At 35.5% G+C, this 22275-nt stretch overlaps 1 protein-coding gene across 1 annotated transcript in view; it reads left to right on the top strand.

The window, feature by feature from the left end:
• The window catches only part of LOC143255758 (choline transporter-like protein 1), a 75593-nt gene that overhangs the window by 17209 nt on the left and 36109 nt on the right, over positions 1-22275 (top strand). Inside the window, exon 2 of the mRNA XM_076511936.1 lies at positions 10347-10434. The gene's annotated coding sequence lies outside the window, so the exon portion shown is untranslated. The remainder of the gene's footprint in view (positions 1-10346; positions 10435-22275) is intronic.

The raw sequence follows: 22275 nt of genomic DNA on the forward strand, positions 1-22275 counted from the left end.
TTTGGACGTTCATCTCGTGTGTTTTATTTACTGTCGTCTGGTTAGATTTTGGTCAAGTAGGGTTAAAGATAAATATTGCAATGAAAAATATAGCGTCAATACAGTGTCGACATTCTGAGTCAAGAACAATCTACATGTGTGAAATGAAAACAAATAGTAAGATACAAATAACTAGATTTAGGAATATGAGAGTTTATTCGGATTTATTTTATCACATTGTCATAAATTTCGAATTTCTAAATTATGAGAATCACAATATTATTTTAAAAAACCTCTCTCTGTCCAGTAAGATTACTTACGAATAACAAGGGATCGTTAAGTCTTTCAAAACGAGAAAAATAAAAATTTAAATTCGCCCTTTATTCTGTAGGAAATCACTGATGCTACGTTTAAACCTCCAAAAAATGTTGACCTCCATTACAGCTGAGGGCAGCTTATTCAAGTTGGTCATCCTGTTGGCAAAATAAAACTTTCACATGAGATCTGGCCTTTATTTTCAAAATCTTGAAGTTTTATCTCAATCATTTAACACAACAAATTAGAAAATTTTCTCGTATCAAACTCCCAAATATTTTTATCCGTCTTATTCTTAAGAGAAAATACTTTAAAAGTTCTTGAAGACTTATTGCTTGTTTGATAAATTTAGCGAAAAACTACTTGATGGATATTTGTGCTAACCATCTCTAATTTAGAATTACACGGAAGGTAACTAGTCAACAAGACCCACCGCCAACTCTTGGGCTGCTCTGATCGATTAGTAGGATTGACCGTCACGTTATGGCTTCCCTGTAGCTCAAAGAGCGCGCGTGTCTGTTGATGACATTTGGATCTGTCGAATTATCTACCAAACTCAAAATAAACTAGTAATTTATTTCCGAGTGACATTGCAATAACATTGTGTTTGTTTGTTTTTGAATTTCGCGCAAAGCTACACGAGGGCTTTTGACTATCCCTCCCCAATTTAGGAGTGTAAGACTAGAGAAAAGGCAGCTACTCATTATTACCCATCGTCAACTCTTGGGCTACTCTTTTACCAATGAATAGCGGGATTGACTGTTACATTGTGTCGCTCCCACGGCTGAAAGGGCGAGCATGTTTGGTGAAATAGGGATTCGATCCTGCGGCCCTTAGATTACGAGTTGAGCGCCTAAACCACCTTACTAGGCTGGGCCCATAACACTGCGCTTATAAACATAAGCATCACATTGGATAGAATTCGAACTGGTTTCGAAAATATACGATAACCGATTAAAATAATGCCGATCTAAATGTTTTAAGCCTAAAGGTGCTTAAGGCAGTATATAAGTTATCATTTGATAATGTATATTTTTTTCAAACGTGTTATTTACTGTTAACGCTATTATACGAGTTTTAACAAATTTCGATTTTCAGTTTATTTTTTATTTTATTTTGTCGGTTCCTTTGTATATTGAGTTCTTTGTTGATGAATATACAAACATTCATACTATAGACATATATATTGTGTATACGGTAATGCTCGTGTTGTTGTGTAGAGCTCAAACATTTTCCTAGCCATTAAATCAAAGCTTGAGGACCCGTAATTGCTTATTTGTTTTACGAATTTCACGCAAAGTTACATGAGAGGAATCTGCGCTAACCATCCATGATTTAACAGTGTACGGCTAGAGGGAAGGCATCACCATCCACTGCCAACTCTTGGGTTACTCTTTTACCAACGAATAGTGAAATGGACGGTAACGTCATAACTCCCTTACGACTGAAAGGTTGAACGTATTTGGTATGACGGGAATTTGAACTCAAGACTCTCAGATTGAGTCGACGCCCTAAACGCCTGGCCATGCCGGGACCGAGGACCTATAGAAGAACATTTTTGATAAAGGTAAAAGGCAGAGATAACTACTGTGTGTGGACAAAGTAAGGAACTGGGATTCAAGTTTGGAAACAATACTTTAATCTTTGTTTTCTAACATGGATTTAGTGCAAAACACCTTTGAGAGTATCGTTAGTGGTTTCTCGGAAGCTGACTACTGGCTGTCCATTGGCGAGCTATTCAGTACCTCACACATTTCTTGAATTAAAACACTACAAAGACCCTTGGATATATAGGAGTAGTGACCATAGAAGTTTGGTTTAAGGTTGCTTAAGAGTTGGTTTCTAACACGCATTTACAAACAGGTACAGATAAAAGATATGATTTTATTTAATTTCGCTATCACATATAATTTGGCTGAAGGTTAGCACCTCCACTATCGTATTTTCTCTTCTTTAAACATCAGCTTATTAGACACTAAGAAACAATAAGAAATTCGAGATTTAACCTGTAAGAAAAACGTGGCCTCTAATAAAAATTTGACTCTTACGCTTAAAACTTTTATCGAAGAATAAATACTGCTATGATCCTGCGATTTTTAATTAGCAGAAAAGAGTAGTATTTACGTATTATTGTTGTTTCTAATGTGTATTTTTAGTTGATATTTACTTCCAGTTAAATTTTCATCTATGACATTGTGGTTAACGTTAATACAAATATAAAATATTGTGTATTAGCAGTTTCATTTTTTACATACTGTTGGCTGATTTTAAACACATTTAGGTTGTGAGTAAAGTATCGTGAAGACTTCTGAAATGGTTACAGTCTGAATTAAATTTAAATGTCGTTGAGGATGAAATTGACAAGAATGTCCTATGCTATATGTGTTACAGTGTGTGTACATCACACTATATATCACACGTAGATATTACGTTCAGTTCAGAGCATTCAAGGAAGTAATTACCAATCATATGCCTCATTTTATTTTCAAATATGGATAATCAAGGGCTTTTACACCAGAAATTTTGTTTGTTTTGAATTTCGCGCAAAGCTACACGCGGGCTATCTGCGCTAGCCATCCCTAATTTTGCAGTGTAAGACTAGAGGGAAGGCAGCTTGTCATCATCACCCACCGCCAACTCTAGGGTTGCTCTTTTACCAACGAATAGTGGGATTGACCGCCACATTGTAACGCTCCCACGGCTGATAGAGCGAACATGTTTGATGTGACGGGAATTCGAACCCACGACCTTCATAAATTGGCTAGTAATCGACGTATTTAGAGTAATAAGAAAACGTAAAAGTCGACATTGCTAGTCCAACCTGGACTTGTTACCATATATTTCGTGGTATATCAGGCTGATTGCGAAAGGTTGACAAACGTATAATAATAAGTTAATCAAGACGTGTATTAGTTATACACAACTACGTCTATTAAAACTAAAATCACCATAGCTAATTACTTTAATATTAGATGTTTGAGATACACACTCAGTTTATAGCAGAACAAACTAGTCTGTGGCCACTTGTAATTAGTACAAAAATGTTTGCGAGTTAGGCATTAATAATGTCAAATCTGGCATTATCCCTTATTCAGCCTAAAAAATTCATAAGGTAAACGTTTTGGACTTGGAGAATGACTTCAAGGACTATTGTTTTATGCATAAGGTTTTGCACACTTTTCCTTGAGAGCTTAATATGTGACAGACATATTAAAAAGGGCGCAGTGAACACTGCACTTTATTTTTTGATTGGTCTTGTGTTACATGTCTCGCGCTCAAGAGTGGAAGTCATACCAGTTAACTGTTTTTACACTGTACAACACCCAATGTAATATGCACAAATATGTTATACTCGTCTAGAACAACAACAAAAAAAAAAAATGTTAAAACTAATCCATTCAAATAATAACATTATCTCTTTTCCAGAGGATAAGATCAAATTCAAAAACCAGGTTCGGTGCGAACCCCGAGTAAGATCGAAATTATAAAACGTTTCAGATACAGCTGTGATTCTGAAATCGATTATTAGAAGAAAGGTAGAGATGGACCATCAAGAATTAATTTAATATATATAATAGATATAGGTAGTCGGAAATAGTTCATATGAAAAAAAAAGAAGTTTCTCCTAAAACAAAGATCGAACATGAAGCTTAGTTTCACACGCAAGGAATTGTCTGTTGACAACGAATTCTTGATAAGTACGCATACACCTCGAGTAAAGTGATTACCTTGACAATACGTACGACAGCAATTTATGCTTCGGTTTGTTGCTTGGAGACGTGCGCATATGCCATGTCTGAAGCTAAGAACAACCAGGAGACAGAAGCGACTTTCCAATAAACTAATGATAAATTTTGGAAATCGAAGTTGATATTAAATAATACCTTTTATCTGCTCCTTGGACAACCAAGTGATGAAAATTAGTATTAGCAGGAATATAGTTGTTTAAAGAAACACCTCATAGTGTTTGTTGTATGCTACGAGAAAATGCCTTGGACTGATTTTTTTTGTTAATGTTATGCCAATATACAGGGTGGCCCGTAAGTCCCTACCCATCCATATGTTATTATGCTATATTCAATTACGCATGTATTATAAATTTGTTTCTTTTTTTCAGAGAAATATGGCCGATGTAAGCCCATTTACACTTGAAAATGTCTCACAGAACATGGAGTCGCCTAATACAGGGTAACCCGTAAGTCCTTACCCATCCATATATTATAAACAACGTTATAATACTAATGATGAGTTGAAGGCAGCTGTTACCACGGCATTTGGAACAATAACCCCTGCTATGGTGAGGAAAATGTCTCACAGAACATGGCGCCGCATGATATTATGCAGCGAGAATGAGGGACAGCACACAGATACACTGGATACATAGGATATATGGATGGGTAAGGATTTACGGGCCACCCTGTACAGTTATGCATTTCAAAAGACTGGAATTAAGCCGAACTCAAATAGGGATTGTTTGAATGCTTGTTGAAAGTCGTGCAAAATAATCCGAGAGGTATTTGCCCTAGCAGTCTCTACTTTTGAAGTGATAGACTAGAGGGAAATCTGCTAGTAAACACTACCCAAATTGTGGGCTACTGTAATCGAAAAGTGTAATTTTGTCCCAACTCCTATGACACACGGCCCGGCATGGCCAGGTGGTTAAGGCACTCGTAATCCGAGGGTCGCGGGTTCGAATCCCCATCGAACCATACATGCTCGCCCTATCAGCCGTGGGGGCGTTATAACGTTACGATCAATCCCCATTATTCGTTGGTAAAAGAGAAGCCCAAGAGTTGGCGGTGGGTGGTGATGATTTGCTTCCTTCCCTCTTGTCTTACACTGCTAAATTAGGGACAGCTAGCACAGCTTTGCGCGAAATTCAAAAACAAAACAAATAACAAACCTATGACCCACCCAAAACTGCGGAGTAATTTTTTTGTAATGAGGGGGCACAAACCACGGAACCATAGTCCGGCATGCTGACCACTGGTCTGTCCTCACATGTTGTTATTTTATAACAGATTAAACATGCACTTTAGTTGATGCAAATTGATACAGGTTTTGCTGTGTTACAAAGTAACGTATCTCAGAAAAGTGTATATATAATATTTAAACGTAATGGTACAGAAAAAAATTGAGCTTTGCCTTATTGGACGAAAATAGTTAATAGGCAAAAGAAAGATTGATTGATGTGTGTAATAAATTTAAAGCTACGAAGGAAGTTGTTTAAATTATTTTGTGTTTGTTTCGAAAGATGCACAAGGGTTATCTGCGCAAGACATCTACAATTTTCAACAGATAGACTAGAAGGGTAAGGGAACTAATTAACTGTACATCTGCTTGAAAAGAGACTAAGATCCTTAAGGTAATTTTCCAAAATGGATCTGGGATGGATGGATCATCACATGAAGAGAGACTAAGATCCTTAAGATAGTTTTCTAAAATGGGTCTGGGATGGATGGATCATCACATGAAGAGAGACTAAGATCCTTAAGATAGTTTTCTAAAATGGGTCTGGGATGGATGGATCATCACATGAAGAGAGACTAAGATCCTTAAGATAGTTTTCTGAAATGGATCTGGGATGTATGGATCATCACATGAAGAGAGACTAAGATCCTTAAGATAGTTTTCTAAAATGGGTCTGGGATGGATGGATCATCACATGAAGAGAGACTAAGATCCTTAAGATAGTTTTCTAAAATGGGTCTGGGATGGATGGATCATCACATGAAGAGAGACTAAGATCCTTAAGATAGTTTTCTGAAATGGATCTGGGATGGATGGATCATCACATGAAGAGAGATTAAGATCCTTAAGATAGTTTTCTAAAATGGATCTGGGATGGATGGATCATCACATGAAGAGAAACTAAGATCCTTAAGATAGTTTTCTAAAATGGGTCTGGGATGGATGGATCATCACATGAAGAAAAACTGAGATCCTTAAGATAGTTTTCTAAAATGGATCTGGGATGGATGGATCATCACATGAAGAGAAACTGGGATCCTTAAGATAGCTTTTTAAAATGGACCTGGGATGGATGGATCATCACATGAAGAGAGACTAAGATTCTGAAACGAATATTGGGATTTTTTCGTCCATTTTTATAATGTGCCCACAGCCCAAAGGTGTGGATCGCAATTGTTTTTCCAGTTGTAAGTTAGCGGGACGCAAATATGGAATCCTCAATCCACAGTCCGATATGCTAACCAGTACCATACGCCTGGCCCATTGTGGTAGTAAGCAAAAGCGATTAGGGAACAAAATAAGTAGTAATTGCATTGGCTAATAAAAGAAAAAATATTAAGACCCTAGTGGTTCAGTGGTAGGTCTGAGGGTTTACACCAATAAAAATTGGGTGTCGATACTTGTAGTGGGCAAGATGGTAATCGTACAGATAGGTTATTGTGTAGCATTTTGTTTAACAAGAAACACAAATAATTAACGTAGTGACAACGAAGTTTTAATTGCGAACATTTATTTCGCTAAAAGGCTTTACTGCAGTGCGATGTGAATGAGGAAAGAAAGATTGAAAGTTTCCTTGTCGTTTATTTCTAAATTTATCCCGTCTTATCACACCACTTGTTATAAACGTGTATGTCTCTTCAGTCAGCACGTTCTCTGGTGTGTCTTGAAAATCTTTGCCTGAGATCGTGTTCTTTGTTTGTTTATTTTGAACTTCGCACAAAGCTGCACGAGAACTATCTGCTTTAGCCGTTCGTAATTTACTAGTGTAAGGCTAGACGTAAGACTACTAATCATCTTTACCCATTGCCAACTCTTGGGTCTCTTTTTTATCAACCACTAGTAAGGTTGATCGGTACCTTATAACGCCCCCACGGCTGAAAAGACGAGCATGTTTGGTGTGACAGGGATTAGAACCCATGACCCACAGGTTACGAGTCGAGCGCCCTGATCACATGGCTAGACTATAGGTAGTAGTTGGGGAAGATTGCTATGAGCTGGTATTTGTTATGATCAGTGGTTATTCAGGTGGTTGATGTTTGTGCCAGATATAATTTACAGGAGTGTACTCAATTGGGATTATTCGATAGATCTAGATGAGATATAGTGGGCCTCAGGAGATATTTTAGTGTACATGTTCTCTATCAAAAGTTTTATAATAGAAAAATAAAAATAACTTTTCTTACTTCCGTTCCATTTATGAATTACCGTAATTCAATGTGTGTTTTTTGTGACTATTTACTCTAACGGATCATATTACTCCCTAAACAGTTTTTATAGTTTCTGAATCAGTAGACAATTGGTTTTGTTTCCTTTTTATTACACAATAGAAGTGTCTGCATTTGTCAGTGGTGAACGTAAGACGGTACGGTCCGATAAATCATATTGTCAAAATAAAGTTTCGACTTACGATGACGTTTTTTACCGATACTATTGGGTGAAATCAGTTATCGATTCACCAAACATGCTCGCACTTTCAGCTGTGGGAGCGTTATAATTTGACGGTCAAACCCATTATTCATTGGTAAAAGAGTAACACAAGAGTTTGAGGTGGGTGGTGATGACTAGCTGCTTTCCCTCTAATCTTACACTGCTAAATTAGGGACGGCTAGCGCAGACAGCCCTCAAAATTCAAAACAGACTAACCCAGTCCTGGATTAGCCAATCGGCAGACTAAGCACATGCTTAGGGCATCAGTAAAGCTGGGACACCCAAAAAAAAAATGTTTTGAAAGAATTGATATTTCAAAGAAGGAACGGAAATAGTCATTGTGGGAAGTATGAGAACTTTGTCGGACTTCCTTACACTCCACTACATACTCTTCTCCTATTTTATTCTCTCCTCCCAGTCACATCAAACATGCTCATCCTTTCAGCCGTGGGGTTGTTATAATGTCAGGTCAATCCCACTATCCGTTGGTAAAAGAGTAGCCCAAGAGTTGGCGGTGGGTGGTAGTGATTAACTGCCTTCCCTCTTGTCTTACACTGCTAAATTAGGGATGGCTAGCGCAGATATTCCTCGTGTGATTTGGCGCGAAATTCAAATACAAACAAACAAACATTTTATTATTACTTATCCTCACCTAAACTAGGTCTGTATTGGTCAGTATAAAATTCATGAAGTTGTTTTTCTTCTAAATTACATATATATGGGGCACCATAGTCTTTTCAGTGCTTAAGGATTATAAAGGTCTTAATCCGGCCCTGGATCTAATGCTACCCTGCTGTATAAAATACTGCTCTTTAGGTTTTACTCCCACGTGGTTTAGGTTCTACTTTTGAAAACGTTTTCAAATTAACTTTTTTTTTTCTAAGTATTAAAATGTGTATATTCCAATGTTGTAGCTTCGTTCTGCAGAAATTAGCAGTGTTCATTTGTGCGTTGGTGGGAGAGGGAAAGGGCAAACAATACTACCGTATCGGTAAAAAAAAATAAAATAATAATTTCACCACTGGCACAGTAGATGCTAACCAGATAAAATAACAGAGAAAAGTGCAATAAAACAGATTCTTTTATGTTTGTTTATGAATTAAGTCCAAAGCTATACGAGGGCTGTTTGCGCTAACCGTTCCTAATTTAGCAGTGTAAGACTAGAGGGAATGCAGCTAGTCATCATCACCCACCGCCAACTCTTGAGTTGCTCTTTTACCAACAAATAGTGGGATTAACTGTAACGTTATAACGTACCCACGGCTGAAAGGGTGAGCATAGTTGGTGTAACGGGGATTCGAACCCGCGACCCTCAGATTACAAATAGAGTGCCTTAACCACCTTGCAATGCCAGGCCGATTCTTGTACGAGTGATTTTTTTTCTATCTAAAAAAACACAATGACGTTATGTTAAATTTCTTGATTAGTATTCAAGAATCGTAATTTATAATGATAAATTTCATCTGTAAAAATCTACTGAAGAAAAAATTAAACTAATGAGTATGATTCTGGCCTTAATTCTTTCTTAATTCTTAGGTTTTGCGCGAAATTCAAACCAACTTCGCGTTGCTAAAGCTGTCTACTTCGAAACCATTTTAGTTCAATGAATGGACTGAAACGCGACAAATAAAACATTTTAACATCATTGTTTTCACTTGATCTTTCTTTTACAAAGTCCTAACATAAATTCTGAATTGGTGTTGTCATACCTATCCTCTCTGAGCTACTATACAGCTTTACGTCATATTTTATTATTATTGTTTTTTAAGCTTGGTCTATTTCCACGTTACGTGTGTTGTATATTTCGAAACCAGTCTGATTCAGGGTAACTGATGAAGCTTAACATTTTAATATCATTTCCTCATTTTTCATTGGTTACTATGAGTTGAAAATTTCATCCCTCTACTGTCAATCAAAGTTATTTTTTACAGACGAAACAGTAAACATTTACATGTGTGTTATCCTTATAGCAAAGGCACATCGAGTTGTCTGCTGAGTCCACTAGGGGAAATCAAACTCCTAATTTTAGCTTTGTAAATCCGTAAACTCACCGCTGTACCAATTAACGTATATCTGTATAAATGATCTACACTTGGTATTCAACTGTTGTTTATATGTAGCAGAATCGAAATGGAAATACACAAGCAGAATATGAAAACATATGAGAATTAGCGCATCTACGTACATATGTGTGTGTATTCTATGTAAAGAGTTCGTGTATGTATACCTATTCTGCTATAAGGATGTTATTTATTATTAATGCACCATGTTTTAGGGGCTTTGGCTTGGATTACTCGTTCACGTGTATTCTGTCTTTGTTACTATGACAACAATCAGTTCAATGTTAATCATGATGACATGCAATCGGTCGTGACAAATTGTTTAATAGTTGAACCTTCAGGTGAAAGCTAAAGGGAAATTCGCTTAAACTCTGGATCTCAGACTGTATTTTCTATCAGTTATTATAAAATACGATTGCTAACGTACATTTTTAGAAGTAGAATAAGATGTCATGACATTACTTTTCGCAAGTTAAACTGGCTCGTTTGTCTTAATTTTCGAAATGTTGATTTTACCTACTTTTTAGCCAATTCTATACAAACATTTAAACCAATCATTAGTTCATTTTTTTTACATTAAAACATTCGGCCTAGCGCAGCCGACTGGTTAGTGTGCCGGACGTATCGAAAGGTCCAGGGTTCGAGTCGACTGAAGACGCTCCACACTTTGAGCTCTGGAGAGGTTAGTAATTGTGTTTGTTGTACATAATATAAGTCGCAATAAACTAGATAGGCTATTGACTAAATATTTACTATCAAATAAAACAGAATAATTTAATATCAGTCTAATTAACATCAGGAAAAGGTAAAACGGAGTAAAAATCAAGGATGACGTAATAAGAAGGTAAACATATGCCTTATTATAAATTAATGTTCTTGAGTTAACATATCCTACATTGTGTTGGAGCACTGCCAAGACGAAGGAAAGACGTTTTCTCAGACGATTTCGTTTCAGTTGTATCAAAATGTGTCTTGTCTCTAATCAGATTAAAAGTTAGATATTATCACCACTAAATTATTTGAAAGTAATCGGATTTGTTGAAAAGCATTGCCGAGCTCTTCTTTAGCAAGTTAAGCTTTTGCTACTAAATATAACGTAATTATGTCCTTCCAGGTCTTACTTGTTACGAATAAATTCGAGTTTTCACTGAACATTTTTACTAAACGAACTTTTTTAAGCTAAAAGCTTGATTTTTTTTTATTTTAGCAGACTGGTAACAATAATTTCATAATGTGTTCCTTGAGCCTACAGCTGTATGCAGTCAGAGGTGATATGTGTATGAACATTAAATTGAACTAGGTCACGACAAACACATGTACAGTGGCAAAGACCTATTTTTTAGTACGTTGCTGCTGGAGAATGGTGGTGGTTGTTTATCCTAGAATAGACAAACTTGTGTAGGTTAACAGCAGATCTTGAAAAAAAGGTCATTGTGATAAGTTAAACGACCAATTCAACCGCAAAAAGTAGAGGTGAAATATTTGTTTTATCTCCTGTTATTCATGATGAAAGAATCGTGTATTTTCTTGGGACTAACCAACAGGAGTGTCTACTCAGATACTAGGTGTAAGTCTGCTCTTCTCTTTTTAACGTCTACCCTTCGTAAAGTAAAGCATTGATCAATAAAGTGTTTTGGAAAAGCTGAACTTAAACATTCTATATTGGGATAAGTAATTCTTGTGAAGTTTCTTTAGAACAAGTATGTTTATGTGTACATAAACGCTACTACTCGTAACGCTACTAATCAAGCTGTCGATTCTTTCCTCATTTTAAACTATGAATAATTACTCGGGTGTTTAGACTCCCGAGTAAGAGGTCATACAGCGTAATAAATCAAGGTTCCACTCATCTACTCTATATCATTACATGTAATATATGTGTTATTCTTTATTCTTACTCCACGTTAAGATGCATTAAAGTAGGGTAGACCTTATGCAACTAATTTCAGGGTTAAGAAAATAAGATTTAATGTTACTCTCATGTAATATATTAGCGTTATTTTTTAATTTTATCTCATTTGTAGTTTCACTCTTTATTGTCAGCGAAGTTCCTTATTTCTAACCATAATGTACGAATATTCTAGTATAGGATTTTTTGTGATTACTGAATTTCAGTTTCTAAAACTTTATTCGGATCACAAAAAATCAGTTTTATATAGCTTACTTATTATCGCATTGCAAAGTAAAAAGACTGAAATACTGTTGAGTGGATATATAAATATTTAAAAAAGCAAATAGACTGTGGATGTTATTAAGTAGTTCAACTTTACGGATGGTTGGTTGTCGTATGATCTCACTGCTTCTATTCAGTCCAATATCTAAAAAAAAAAAAAAGCACAAATTAAATATAACATTCAATTAGAATAAATGTTGAAACTGAATAGAAACAAACCCAATAAAATGGGCTTGTGTTTTTGGCATATTTATGAAGAATTATGATAACTACAGCTATAAGCTGAACCCTAAGTTATCAGGTAATAATGTAAAAATAAATCGAATAAGAAAAACATACGTTTTGTACCTTACATTTTGTTATTTTGAAATATGTTCGGAGTTCGAGTTTGTTTTATACTTTGCGGTTTTCCATTGCTATGAATGTTATTTTTGTTGTTACAACTTATCACGTGATATCGTATTAGAATACCAACAACGAAAAATTCAATACGTCATGCTAAAGTAATACAAAAAAGCTCCTATTGAGCATTGTTGTGCGTATGTCAAGAACTTTTACATTAACTAGTGTGTAAAGATGTATATAGGAATACTTTCATAATAACATATAATTGAGTAGACCTTTGCTGAATATTATTGCAACTCTATAATCTATATGACTATAATCATAGAAATACACAGCGGAAGAGTATATAAACATATTGGTAAATACATAAAGACGAAAGTTATTCAAACGGTGACGACAATAAATATATAAATAATGATTACGAAACGACCAGAAAACTCAAGGAATATATATTTCTTTGATATTTGGCGCCTTTTTAAAGGAATGTTCTACAGTTTAACGAACAATACTATGTTTAGACTGGTTTCAGTCAAGTTTTCCACTCAGGAGGGGCAGATAATTTTAAGGAGTGGCAGTAAATTGAAAAGCTGAAATTGATCTACATTTCTAATAGAATGATCATTAAAACAAATGTTAGCGTTTATAGAAATTTTATTTATTCTTAATTAAATGATACAAAATGACTTTATTATTATATAAAAGCTGAAACATAATATATAATTAATATTCCCAGACCTTTTCAGAGGGGGGCTGACCCCCTTCGACATCTCTTGGCTACATCTCTGACTGATGTAAAGATTTCTGATAGTTTTACACTTTTTACTAAGTTAGAGTACAAGTTAGATAAATACTAAAAAGATTATGCCCAGTAGTGCAGCGGTATGTCTGCGAACTTACAACGCTCGGAACTTTGTTTCGATACCAGTAGCGGGCAGAACACAGATAGCCTATTGTGTAGTTTTGTTCCTAACTTGGAACAAACACACATCTCTTTTAGTGTTAATTACTAATGTAGAGTGCATGGACGTAGGTTATAGCGATTAGCACATTCCGAATGTGAAAAAATGGGGTTCACAGTTCACGTCCTTTTCCAATAAAAACATTGAGGTCGTGGGTGTGCTACAAAGATTGAATACATTATGTGAAAACTATTTTGGAACTTCATCACTTCGTTATATTTCATGTTACCACGTTCTTTTGTGCTGTACCTGATGATGGTGCACCAAGAAAATAGCTCTGCAGTGTAGTTTGTATTGCAAACGGCTACGCAGTAAAGCTGTCATCCAAACTATACCTCTACTCTCTACTGCTTTCTGTATTTTGTCAACTGTTCAATTACAACGATTTATTTATCAGTCTCTAACCAAAAGTCCAATCGCCCCAAAATCTCCAGGCACTGTTTCAGGAGGCTTGACCGGTATCTCTTTTTATGGAATAAAGTAAACTACTCTTTCATTTCCTGGCTGCTTGAGATATGCAACGGTTGAACATATATTTCATGGAAGCAACTTGTGCGTATTAGATTTGCCTTCTTGATTATGTTTCCTGAAGCACTAGAAGTTTTCCTTTGTTTCTGATATTTGTATTCGCAGGTTCTCCATTTATAGCAAAACGCCTTACAATTTGCTAACCAAGACTAAGATGGATACGGCTTGTTGCAGTTATCTTTCTAGGTGGTCCTGGCGTCTCAAACTGATCCACATTGTTTTGTTTTCCAATAATATTTAGCACAATATGAGCACATTTTTTATGATCTGAATATATCAATATTTTGCATCTGAATGGGCTGTTACGAACTCTTTCAAAAGGCGTTCCATTTTTTATGACTTCACACTATACCTACGAAACGCTACACAATGTCGACATGTAGTTCTGATGTATTCCTTTCCACCGCAAATTTATGTCGTCTGAAATTCTCATGCGAGTTACCGATTTGCGTATTCAACATTTTTTTTTTAAATAACACATTCAGTCTTCAGTATAAAAAGACATTCCCGTCCCACAATTTGTTCAGACAAGAGTAACCAAAGCATTTGAAGTGAGTGTTATTGACGATCTGTCTTCCTTGTAATCTAATATTTAAAATCTAGGAACGGCTATGAGCATGCAGTCCTTTGTGAACGTACTTTGGCGCAAAATTTCTAAAACAAACATATGAAAAGTAAAAATTGAATTACTGCCTCTTTTATTGTTTTTTTTTATTTCGCACTAAGCTAAACGAGGGCTATCTGCGCTAGCCGTCTTTAATTTAGCAGTATAAGACTAGAGGAAAGGCAGCTAGTCATCACTACCCGCCGCCAACTCTTGAGCTCCTCTTTCACCAGCGAATAGTGGGATTGACCGTAACATTGTAACGCTCCCACGACTGAAAGGGCGAGCATGTTTGGTGTGATGGGAATTCGAACTTCAGGAACAGCTAGTGATGAAAAGTTCATAAAATACTTGTAGGAACTCCACTTACGAGTTTTTAACACTACTTACGTTAATAAGGATATGTATATGTATAATTCATGATTTCATATAGTTTTGAATCAAGTAATTATGAGTCCTTTAAACATCTTATAAAATACAACTCAAGAAGATGATAAAATTCACAAATTAAAAAAGATATTCCTGTCTTTGTGAAAGTTTTCAAGCTACAAACATTTCTATTTCAAAACTGTATCACGGTTTTGTAAATGTATTGCATTATTAAATATACACACTTGTTAAGTTTCGAGGCAAACTGAAAATATATTTTTATTCATTATCCAATTCTCAGACAATTTGAAAGTATGGAAATGATAAAACGAAAGAAAAATTAATCAAGAAAAGTCACTAATATAATAGCTTCCCCTTCACGAAACTTTGTTATATAATATAACGTGCCTAATATTAATTGTAAAGATTATGTTTGGGTTTCCTATAGAGTGTATTTATATATTTTTTAAATTTTTATTCAAAACTTACTATAGATTTTCTGTATTATGACCCTAAAATTATTGTATATCTAATTATTATGCTAAACTTCCTATACTTGTAATTCTTGTACTAACCTTGATCCATATCCTGTGTTTAATTATATTCATAGATTAATCTGCAGTAATCAAGTTCGATGTGTGTTCTTCTTCTAATATGTCACTGGTACAGCGTAATGACTTAGCCTGAAGATGGGATGTTGTGGAGCAGCCACTAGAGTTCATTCTTCTCAGGTTGGTTTAAACAAAAGATATTGTTTGATCTGAAAATGAAATGTTTTTAGTAGCAGTTAGAATATGATGTGAAGCAGCAATCAGTGTACATTATTCTCAGATTGATGTGTGGTTGTATTGTTGTATCAGAAAACAATGTCTTATGTAGCCAAAAATATGTTGGCGCAGATAGCCTCATTGCATTACGCCATTAAACGCTGGTCAACCAACCAATTGAAGATGATATATTATCGAAAAGCGAAATGAATTGATTTATTCTAGGATTGGCATGTAAGATATTATCTTATCAGAATATGTAGAGTTTCATATAGTTTAGAAAAGTCAAGGATTCAGCCTGATTATTGTATTGTCTCCCAATTGTTTTGTTTCGTGTCAGTTCGAAGGTAAAGGTACTTTGAAAATACTATGATAACCGAACTCAATATGAAAAGAAAATTGTTCATATGGAATTTATGAGGCCTTCGCACGCACTAAATATGCTTAGATACAGACACATCTTAAATCTATAATTTTTATTATTATTTCTAATTTATCTATTTGATGAGCGATGTATCATACACACTTATGTAATTTAGTTTTATATTGTTTCTGTATTGTGGTTGTCATTTTGGGTGTTCATGCTTTTATGTTATTTTATGACTCATGCGGTATTTTGATCCCTTATATATATTACTATATGAGGACAATAGATTTCTAAGAGGAGGCCGGGCCCCATTGGACGCCCCTAGACCATTGGTTTAAAGCTTCCTGATAGTATATATTTTTACTTCAATTACAGCATTAGTTAGGCAAACAAATAATGAAAAGAGTCTTTAGTGGTATGTCTGCGGACTTACAACGCTATAAACCGGGTGTCGATACATGTACTTGGCAGAGCACAGATAATCTATTGTGTAGGTTTGTTCTTAACTTCAAACAAACAAACAAAAAAAACAATTCGATTGCTAAACCGGTCTAATATGACGCTCCCTTATATTAATAAATAAAATAATATGAATGACTTATAAAAAATATGTGTATTTTGCGTAACTTATATAAAATCATTGTTTAGAAGAAACATGCATTATAACTCATAATAGATGCCTTGATAAATAATTCGAGATTAAGTGCATGTAAACGTAAGTGCTCTTGACGACGACGAAAACTTTGTGAATTTTAGGACGAGGTACCTGGTGTAGGCGACAACACCCCACATAAATCCTTCCTTACTGTCAGTTTATTTTTCCAACAGCCACATAAATCCTTCCTTACTGTCAGTTTATTTTTCCGTAAATTAATGATCTTTTGTATACCAAAAGTGTCTTCGTCCGTGAATGGATATGAAATAAAACAAACTTAACGACCAGGTATACTAAAGGACATGTCTTGACTGTGACTATGTTGCAATGACTTTTTACAAAAACCCGCTAGACGGTTCGCCGTTTCTAATTGTCGGTGTATAGGCCCTTTGGAAAGACATGGGAGGGTCAAGTACAGACTTTGTTTGGTTTGTTTTTGAATTTCACACAAAGCTACACGAGAGCTATTTGGGCTAGCCGTCTCTAATTTACCAGTGTAAAACTAGATGGAAGGCAACTAGTCATCACCACTCGCTGCCAACTCTTGGGCTACTGTTTTATCAACGAATAGTCGGATTAACCGTAACTATATAACACCCCCACGGCGGCTAAAAGGACGAGTGTGTTTGGTGTGACCGTCAAACAGTCATGGAAGAGTCTTTCGTGATGAATTATGTATTGAAAGGCAATGAACTGGGGAGGACCCCTTCTTGAATCGCTTGCCCTTCGGACGTAACTATTCTTGGTGCATAAACACTTGCTTATTTTTGTATTATAAATAATATATATTGCTCTCTTGCTAAGATTTTCACCAATCTGATATAGGGATTTCGATAAATCATAATAAATAATAAATTGACACATCTGAATGAAAACTTTTTTCTAATTTATTTTGTGCGACGTTTTAAGCAGACGCCCTTCGTCAGGCAGCAAAAAACAAGTGTTACAATAGTCTACAGGTATTGTTTACTGTGTCTTACTTCATAAGATATGCACTATTGCTACCTGTTAGAAACACTTTGTTATTGTTATATTCTCTTTGCACATGCTTTCATGGAGTATATGCATTTGTTAATATCAAGACTATTTTGTGTATTGCATGCATGTTAAGGCAGCAAAAGGTAAAACAAAAACTTATTTTCGTCATGTTTCTCTTAGTTCCCATAGTAACATTGCTTAACCAACGCTCGGAAAATTTAGTTGCATTTGAAGCTGAAAATGGGTTAGAGACGGGCGCGGTTGTTTATAATCATTCGTTGTTATGGTAACCAGAAAACATTTAAAATCATACATATCTGTTTCATTATTTAAAGTCTTTGTTGTGTAAATGTTTCTGGAATTCAAGGGCACCGGTTTATTTCTAGTTGTTTCAAACCTTAGAAACCCACAACTGATAAGTATAAACGGTTTTTAATGGAAACAAAATTCCTTGAGACATTAATTGGAAATAATAATATAATTCTAGTTAATGTTTTTTTTCTGCGTTACTTAAACCTGGTATGGCCTGATGATGGAGACACTTGACTCGTCGTTTGAGGGTTGCGAGTTTGAATTCCCGTCATGTTCGTTATAATATTACGATTAATCCCACTATTCTGTAGTAAGAGTAGGACGAGAGTTAGCTAGTTAACATTACCTCGCTGCCTTCCTTCTAGTGTGCCACTGGTAACTTAAGCTCGGCTAGCTTTGCGCAGAGTTTAAAATAAATCAAACTACCACTAGTTATTTTCTCTCTAGTTAAGGATTTGAAAACTACTGTTTGTTTGTTCGTGGACAAGCACAAGACTGTGCTATGGGATTTTTGTACTGGTTTCACCACTACTATCAAAACCCAGGTTTTAGCGTTATAAGCCTACAGTCTTATTACTGAGCCACTGAATGGCGACATCAATTGACAATTTGTACAAATTAATGCTAAACGAGTTCTGTCTTAATCTAATATCGTATAAGGGATAGATGCATTTTTAATTTTGTACAATTAGAGTTGATCACATATCAAATGGTCTTACATTTTTAAGAACAGTCCAAAATTCGTTGTTTTTATTCAAGTTGATGTGTTTCGAAATTTGGTTTGGTTTCGTTTGTTTTGAATTTCCTGCAAAGCTATACGAGGTCAATCTGCGCTAGCCGTCCCTAATTTAGCAGTGTAAGACTAGAGGGAAGGCAGCTAGTCATCACCACCCACCGCCAACTCTTGGACTACTCTTTTGCCAACAAATAGTGGGATTGATCGTCACATTATAACGCCCACGGCTGAAAGGGCGAACATGTTTAGTATGATGGGAATTCGAACCCATGGCTCTTATTGCTTTGTTTATTGTCTTGTCGATTCAAGAAGATGACACTTCCTGCAGTTACGGATATTGAAGTTTCGAAGTTCTTCCTAGAATAATTACATTTTCACAAATGTTTATAAATGCAAGTAAAAAGAATCTATTCGAGTTCTGAGTTAGAGCTACATGTGTTTAGTATCTGATATAAACACCTTCTGATGAGAGTAACCTATATTAGCATGCTTTTTAAATCAAATTTAGTTTAGATCAGGTATTTAAAAACTGGTTTATATGCGCTTTTGAAGACAACTATAAGTTTAGATAGACTTAAAGGGTCGAACACGGCTTAGTGAGTAACTTGTCCTAATATAAATCTGATTGTTCCAAATTCGCGTCACATTATTGCTAAAAACAAAGAATTGCGCTCTGTGCGATATAAGAGTGACGGTCAACTTTCATAAATAGATCTGATAAGGGTTGATGGCGAATAGTGCTGACCAGCTGTCTTCCATCTAGTATATCATTTCCAAATCTGTATAGCTCTGAAAGATAGTGTTCGTATAGATTTGCGCGAAATTCAACACAAAAATATTGATATCTGTTTGATAAAAAGAGAAGTGTAAACATTACTATGCCTGTTTTGAATCTGTTGTTTTTTATAGTTGTCTCCAGTTTTAGTGACAAATATGAGAACTTTTTACAGTTGATTCTGCTAGCCCAGTCCTTTTGTCATTCAGTTTAAAATGATGCTTTAATGACAATATTTTGAATGAAAGACACTGTACACAGAAATAATTTACTAAAAACCAATTTCAAACTGAATATATATATATATATATATATATCAATAAACCTCACACGCAATATACCGAAACACGAGAAGTTATTTAAATTTGTATAATTCTTGAACAAAAATTTCAAAGAATTCATCCTGTGTATATTTATATGTATATATATATGTATATATATCAATTTATCTCAGTGTTAAATTCCCCACAGTGAATACAGCGAAGAAAATTCGTGTGTAGCTTTGCGCTGAAACGAACAAATGTATAAAAATTTAAAACATTTAAAAATAAAAGCGGAAAAGGAAAAATAAGTGTATTACGTGAAGCATAGACATTTAAGTTTATAAAATCACTGAAAATTTTATTTTAAAACACAAATACAAGATTGAAGTAGTGTACAGAACCGATGTATTTGAGATATTCTTCTATAACATAGGAAACAGTGTTAATATCAAGATGTTTGATTTAGTTTTCAGTTGACATTGATAACTTCAGACATCACCAAAACGAACTAAAACATCTGTTAAAGCGGAATGTGGTTTAAGTAGCAGGTGCTGCATTTACTTAGATCATTATTGAGAGAAATGAACCTTAAAGATAAATCAGTTATATTGTGTCTAAAAATAAATTGTGTTTGTTAAAGATTGGTTGTTCGATTAAAAACCAGACTGCACTTGAGAGAACTTTTAACTACATTTAATATATCGTGATAATTCATAACTCATATTTTATGTGCAGTAGATAGTACTTATAACTTTGCAATAACTTACATTTTACAAATGATATTTGTAACCAAATCCATTCAAATGATTGTATTTCACGGTTTTAACTAGGTAATATCAAGCTTTTTCTGCTTCATTCTCTACTTAATGTCATATTTTCTGTTTAGATTTATTTATATAGACCCCAGTAGTGCCAGATGTTTATTATTCATAGAGACATTTGAGATCTGGTGATGCCCGATTATCCCAGTGGTAGCTCTATAGAACCTGACCCCGCATCATAATTTTCTCTCATGAGATACCTTTTGGAAATCATTCCCTGTTTGATTGGTGTTTGGAGTGGTATAGGTGGAATATTCTTACTGAAGAAAGCAATGTCTCGATAATGGAATATATAGTTTCTTTGCTACTTGGTTCTAGTTTACAATTGTGCTTGAAATTTTGTTGGTGCTCTGTGATACTGCTAAGAATTGTGAAGTCTAATAAGGCTTTGATGCAGTTGTTTACATCCAGTGAACAATCTTAAATGGCCCGGCATGGCCAAGCGTGTTAAGGCGTTCGACTCGTAATCCGAGGGTCGCGGGTTCGAATCCCGGTCGCACCAAACATGCTCGTCCTTTCAGCCGTGTGGGCGTTATAATGTTACGGTCAATCCCACTATTCGTTGCTAAAAGAATAGCCCAAGAGTTGGCGGTGGGTGGTGATGACTAGCTGCCTTCCTTCTATTCTTACACTGCTAAATTAGGAACGGCTTGCGCAGATAGCCCTCGAGTAGCTTTGCTCGAAATTCAGAAAAAGCAAAAAACAATCTTAAACAGATAATTGTGTCTTTTCAGTGTTATCCATACTGATTGTTGGTAGGGCACAATTCAAGATAGAATGGATAAGAATAGTACAACGTAAGCAGGCGGAGTTCTTCAGTTCTATTTCCTGATGAAACTTTCAGTACACTGATATGATTAGTAGCTTCTGTTATCACGTTGGTAATTTGGCTGGTGGAGTTAAGTTGTTTATTTCAGAGGTACGGCAGTTTCTACAAAGGTTGGTGATGCTTTTCCCTCATCACCATATGTGTTGTTTGGTGTGCAGAACGTGACTGTAGCTTTAGCAGGACAGATTATCATTCCTATGTCATTACACCATTTTTTTTATCATTCTAAGGGATTGTTGTCTCTTGCTTTCGATTTTGGCTTTTGTAGGGCTTCTGTTGTGTACCAAAATGTCGTCATCAAAGGTTAAAACACGGCATCTGGTTAGACTCTCAAGATGGGCTGGAATTAAGGTATAGATATTGAAGAGGACTGACAAGAGTGGGTAGTCTTGAGGAAGACCAACATTAGTAGTTCTCCAGTCTGATTGTCAGCTTTCATGGTTTATGATGCATCTTATGGTAGTCAATTCAGCATAGACCCGTATCACACATGTTACACTAAAGGTCTATTCTGAGTATTTTATCAACAAGACTGGGGAGATGGGTACTACTGCACGTGTTTTCCAGACCTATAGCTTCTGCCAAGATGTTCTGACTAGCTTTAAACCCTTCTTGTGTATCAGCTTTGAATTCAACAGATTGATCCAGGTTTCTCTTTCACCTCAACAATCAGCTTGATGCGCAAGCCTTCTAATTATAACCTTCCCTTGGATCTTGCTCATGGATCAGCGACATGTTTATGGATTTACAATGCCAAATTCCGGAGATTCGATTCTTCACTGTTGTAACTTAAACTTCTCTTTCTTGTCACCATGGTCACGTTGGTTAATGTATTTGCAAATGAAGACCTATCTTTGGTCTTCATCTAAACCTAGTAGGATGCAGTCATAATTTTTAACGACTAACATCGCCATATTTTTAGTTTCTGTGTGAACCATAAGTTCGTGGAATTGCCAGAAAGAAGGTCTTGTGCAATTGGCCATTCTGTTCAATGTCTCGTGCTTTGGAAAGTGATCACCTGTAGAGAGCATATGCTCCATTC

Source organism: Tachypleus tridentatus, chromosome 7 (genome assembly GCF_004210375.1).
Source record: "Tachypleus tridentatus isolate NWPU-2018 chromosome 7, ASM421037v1, whole genome shotgun sequence".
Classification (NCBI taxonomy): domain Eukaryota; kingdom Metazoa; phylum Arthropoda; class Merostomata; order Xiphosura; family Limulidae; genus Tachypleus; species Tachypleus tridentatus.